This window comes from Schistocerca gregaria, chromosome 5 (assembly GCF_023897955.1).
Source record: "Schistocerca gregaria isolate iqSchGreg1 chromosome 5, iqSchGreg1.2, whole genome shotgun sequence".
NCBI lineage: Eukaryota > Metazoa > Arthropoda > Insecta > Orthoptera > Acrididae > Schistocerca > Schistocerca gregaria.
In genome coordinates this window covers 271217821-271222906 of record NC_064924.1, presented here as the reverse complement: position 1 = coordinate 271222906, position 5086 = coordinate 271217821, and the positions used below count along the sequence as shown (strand labels likewise).

Genomic DNA, 5086 nt, shown 5'->3' with positions numbered 1-5086 from the left:
TGGTTGGTACTAACCTGCACAGTCTGAGAAACAGGCCATAGTATATACTGCGATCGGAGTTCGCTTCTTCCGCAGACTACTGGCTCCTATTCAATGGCACACACAGCACTCGGTAATTTGTAAAACAGCATTTGTATTTCCAAAAATCTTTGTCTTGCTAACCGCATGAAGTAAGATCTGTTCTGAGGCTATACTGGATCTTGTGCTCTTGGGATTTTTGGTTATGCTTTGATCCCGACTATTTCGGTGTCAGGAATATGGAACTGTGTTGTTAATGTTTGGCTTGAACAGCGGATACGCGGCTAGTTCAGTACGTGTGTAGTGGCATGGCTTCCTCGTGAAGGCGTGCCCACTAGATTGCTATTGTGTCTCCTCAAAGTGTAATTTCCACCATACTAAAACCCCTTGTTAAAAGGGAGGAAGAAAAAAAACCTTTAGAAATACCTTCTACTTGCATTAACTATCTTACCTGTCGCTTAAGTAAATATCTCCTCAGTGATTAAGCTAATGGGAGCACCTATCGTATAAACAAGTATCGCACTTTGTTATGGTGGCCCTCGTGCCCATTTTGGTCCGAAAGATTCTATAAACAAGCTTACATGCTCCGTATCGAACTTCTGATGTTGTTTTTTGAGTGATTGTGGATTATTAAAATTAATTATAGTGCAAACGTGTATATTTTACTAACCGTGTTTATAAGTTATAAATGTTGGTGGCAGGAATGTAATACGAAAGTTTGAGGACGATAGGTTGTCCAGGTAGAAATGATGAATCCATACTGTGTTATGAATTCATGTATTTATGTTTGATATTGCAATGAGAATTTAAATGTGGTAACCCCATGCTTTGTGATTAATAATTAAAGATTTAAGAGTGCGTTCACTTAGCACTTACTTTTGAGTCTTCCCTAATGATCTTGACATTTATCTAACATCTTCTGTAATATCAATGATTGTATGACTTTCTTATAATACACACATGGGACGTGGCGGGTGTGTTATTATTCATGACTGCACAGGCGCTACAGAAACTTTATTTGTAAACACAGGAGGACGCAAAACTCGACTTCAAATTGCAATATGTAGCACGTAATGGAGATCAGAGACTGGTTGAGCAATTTTAACGCGTTACACATCTGATTACGAATCAATAACGAACAGTCGCGCCACACTTTCTGCAACGTCTCAAGAACTCACTGAGATTTCTCACTGTTTAAATACTCATTCTGTTCTTTTAGTCATTTGTAGATTGGTTGTGATAATAGACTTCACAGGCAGTGCAATATTTTTATTATTTTGCAGTGTCTGTGTTTACAACGTACTACGCATTGTCCTTCAAACACGCATGCATGTCCGAAGTAAAGACATGCTATGTTCTATAGCTGTATACAGTATACTTTCCAGTCATATTAATGTGACTAGCTGTCAAACCCCGGAATAACCAGCTTTGGCAGCACGGACCTCTGCGAGACGTGCGGGAAGAGAGTCAGTGAGATTCTGGAAAGTACCGACGGATGGGAAGGCATGCTGACTGCTGCAGTGTGTGTGGTCAATTGCTCTCGTTTCTCGGTCGAGGACACATAGTGCGAATAGCCCGATATAGGTGGTCACACGGATTCTCGGTTGGCCAAAATTCGGTGAGTTTGGTGGCCAGGGGCGTAGGGTAATCTTGTCCAGATGCTCTTCGAACAACGCTCGCACACTGCGAGCTGTGTGACACGTTGCGTTGTCCTGTTGGCAGATTCCATCGTGCAGAGGAGAAAGAACCTACTTATAGCGGTGGAAATGGCTCCAAGGATCGATGCAGACTTGTGTTGATCCAGTGTAACTTCGAGAATGACGGTACAACTCAGGAAATGCCACAAAAACATTTCACAGACCATAACCCATGCAGACTGTTTGCTATCATTTGCTTCACGCCGTAAACCTCAACGGCCATATGTCCGATGAAAACTAAGTTCATCTGTAAACGCCACCTTTTGCGACTCACTCGACGTCCAGTTGCAATACTGTCGTGAAAATTCTAGTCTTTGTAGGCGATGAATAGTAGTCAATATGGGCGCATGAACCAGGCGCCTGCTGCGGAGATACATACGCATAAAAATTCGCTGAACTGTCGTTGAGGAGATAGTGTTTGTAGCCGCTTTATCTGAGTGATCTGTTGCTCATGAGCTGCACATCTATTCGTCTGCACACATCTCCGCAGTCGTCATTCACCCCTGTCATCTAAGGCCCGCGGGGCCGGTTCCGGACTGCGACGTTTTGCCATGCGTGATTTACTTTAACCACGGCAGCCCGCAAACAGTTTACAAGCTGTTACGGAAATACTTCGACACAAGGCTAGAAAACAAAAGATAATGCACTTTTGGACGTCAGATAAATCGCTCCATTTTTGCATTACGTCGAGGACAGCGCTGTTCACCGCGTTCTGGCGATGATCTCTATACAGGATGTTTCAAGGTATCTTTTAAAAATTTGGGGATTGGTTCGTGACACCAAAACAAGAAAAAAATTACGGCAAACAGGGACTCTAAAATGCATGCCGTAAGACCTACAAGCATTTGTTCGGTAGAGGAGATGTGTTTCACACTAGCGAAGATGAAAACGTGATAGTAGCTCTTACGACATGCAATTTAGAGCAGATGTTTACTGGACACTTTTTGTTGTTTTCGTCCATACCACTTGTTCCCAAAAAATAGAAAGCAAACAGCTTGCAGTAGAAGAGCTATGGTTCGCAGTTTCGAGGATGGACATGTACTCATAGCTCCTAAGGTATACATTTTGGAGCCCACGTTTTCCAGACAGTTCCTCTTGTTTTGGTGTAAAGGATCTGTCCTGCAACCTTCAAAACGTTTTTCGGAAACAACCTGTATACCCTATACTGCAAGTGCTGCAGTCTGTGCCTATTTATTGCATTTTGATGTCGAATATAGGACTGTCACATTAACGTTTAATGCGCAGAAGATATACATTCGCACTTCCTAATATGATTAGACTTCAGCTGCATAGTTTATTAGTGACACATGAGGTGTGACAAACTGATAACCCAGAATATTACGACCCCCTATCTAAAAGCCAGTATGTCCACCTTTGGCATGGTTAAAAGTCGCGACGTACCGTGACACGGAAGCAATGAGGCCGTGATAGGTGGCTGGAAGGAGTTGGCGTCACATCTTCAAACACAAGTCACCTAATTCCCGCACATTGCGGGAACAGAGATGATGAGCGTCTACGCCATGCCCATTTACATACCAGTTATTTTCGATCGGGTCCAGATCTGGGGAGTTGGGGAGTGGTACATCAACTGGAACACGCCATTGTATTCCCTGAACCACTCGATCATATTCTTGACCTTGTGACATGGCGAATTATTTTGTTAAAATACGCCACTGCCATCGAGAAATGTGATGGTAATGAAGGGGTGTACGTGGTCTGCAACCAGTGTACTGTATTCCTTGGCCTTCATAGTACCCTGCAAGAGATCCAGTTGATTCATGGATGCCCACGTGAATGTTCCCCAGAGCATAATAGAGCTGCCAATGGCCTCTGGTGACATGGAGATTATTCCCCGATGTGCTATCACCCCGTCCCTTCTTGTTTCCAGTGTTTTCTGTATGTTCCTTTCCTCTCCGATTCTGCGAAAACCTCCTTATTCCTTACCTTATCACTGCACTTAACTCTGAACATCCTTCTGTAGCAGCACATCTCAAACGCTTCGATTTTCTTCTTTTCTCGTTTACCAACAGTCCATATTTCACTACCACACAATGCAGTGCTCCAGACGTACATTCTCACAAATTTCTTCCTCTCTTTAAAGCCTACTTTTGGAAATAGTAGACTTATCTTCGCCAGGAATGCCCTTTTTACCAGCGCTGGTGCGCTTTTTATATCCTCCTTGCTCTGTCGTTCCGGGTTATTTTGCTGACTGCGTAACAGAACCCCTTAACTTCATTTACTTCGTGATCACCAATCCGTGTGTTAAGTTTCTCGCTATTCTCATTTCAGTTGCTTTTCATTACTTTCCTCTTTCTTCTATTTACGCGTGATCCACATTCTGTACTCATTAGACTAGGTATTCCATTTGCGGATGCTGCAATTCTTGTTCACTTTCGCTGAGGACTGCAATTTCATCAACGAATCTTACCATTGATAGACTTTCACTTTGAATTTTAATTCCACTCTTGAGCCTTTACGCCATTGCTTCTTTGATTTATAAATTGAACAGAAGGGGTGAAACACTACCTACCTGTGTTTCATCCTTTTTAATGCGAACACATAGTACTTGGTTTTCCAGTCTTACTATTCCGTCGGTCGCTGTGGCGGAGCGGTTCTAGGCGCTTCAGTCCGGAACCACGCTGCTGCTACGGTCGCAGGTTCGAATCGTGCCTCGGACATTGACGAGTATGATATCCTTAGGTTAGTTAGGTTTACGTAGTTCTAAGCGTAGGTGACTGATGACGTCAGATATTAAGTCCCATACTAGAATGAGATTTTCACTCTGCAGCGGAGTGTGCGCTGATATGAAACTTCCTGGCAGATTAAAACTGTGTGCCCGACCGAGACTCGAACTCGGGACCTTTGCCTTTCACGGGCAAGTGCTCTACCAACTGAGCTACCGAAGCACGACTCACGCCCGGTACTCACAGCTTTGCCCGCGAAAGGCAAAGGTCCCGAGTTCGAGTCTCGGTCGGGCACACAGTTTTAATCTGCCAGGAAGTTTCATATCAGCGCACACTCCGCTGCAGAGTGAAAATCTCATTCTGGAAATATCCCCCAGGCTGTGGCTAAGCCATGTCTCCACAGTATCCTTTCTTTCAGGAGTGCTAGTTCTGCATGTTTCGCAGAAGAGCTTCTGTAAAGTTTGGAAGGTAGGAGACGGATACTGGCAGAAGTAAAGCTGTGAGTACCGGGCGTGAGTCGTGCTTCGGTAGCTCAGTTGGTAGAGCACTTGCCCGCGATAGGCAAAGGTCCCGAGTTCGAGTCTCGGTCGGGCACACAGTTTTAATCTGCCAGGAAGTTTCAAGTCCCATACTGCTTAGAGCCATTTCTGACCATTTGAACTTACTGTTCCCTTTTAGTTCTTGTAC

At 44.0% G+C, this 5086-nt stretch overlaps 1 non-coding gene across 1 annotated transcript; it reads right to left on the bottom strand.

Annotated features, from left to right (window-relative positions):
- Positions 1 to 4547: 4547 nt before the first annotated feature.
- Positions 4548 to 4622, bottom strand: Trnas-uga (transfer RNA serine (anticodon UGA)). The gene has a single exon. It is a non-coding gene; the product is annotated as a tRNA-Ser (tRNA).
- Positions 4623 to 5086: the final 464 nt, after the last annotated feature.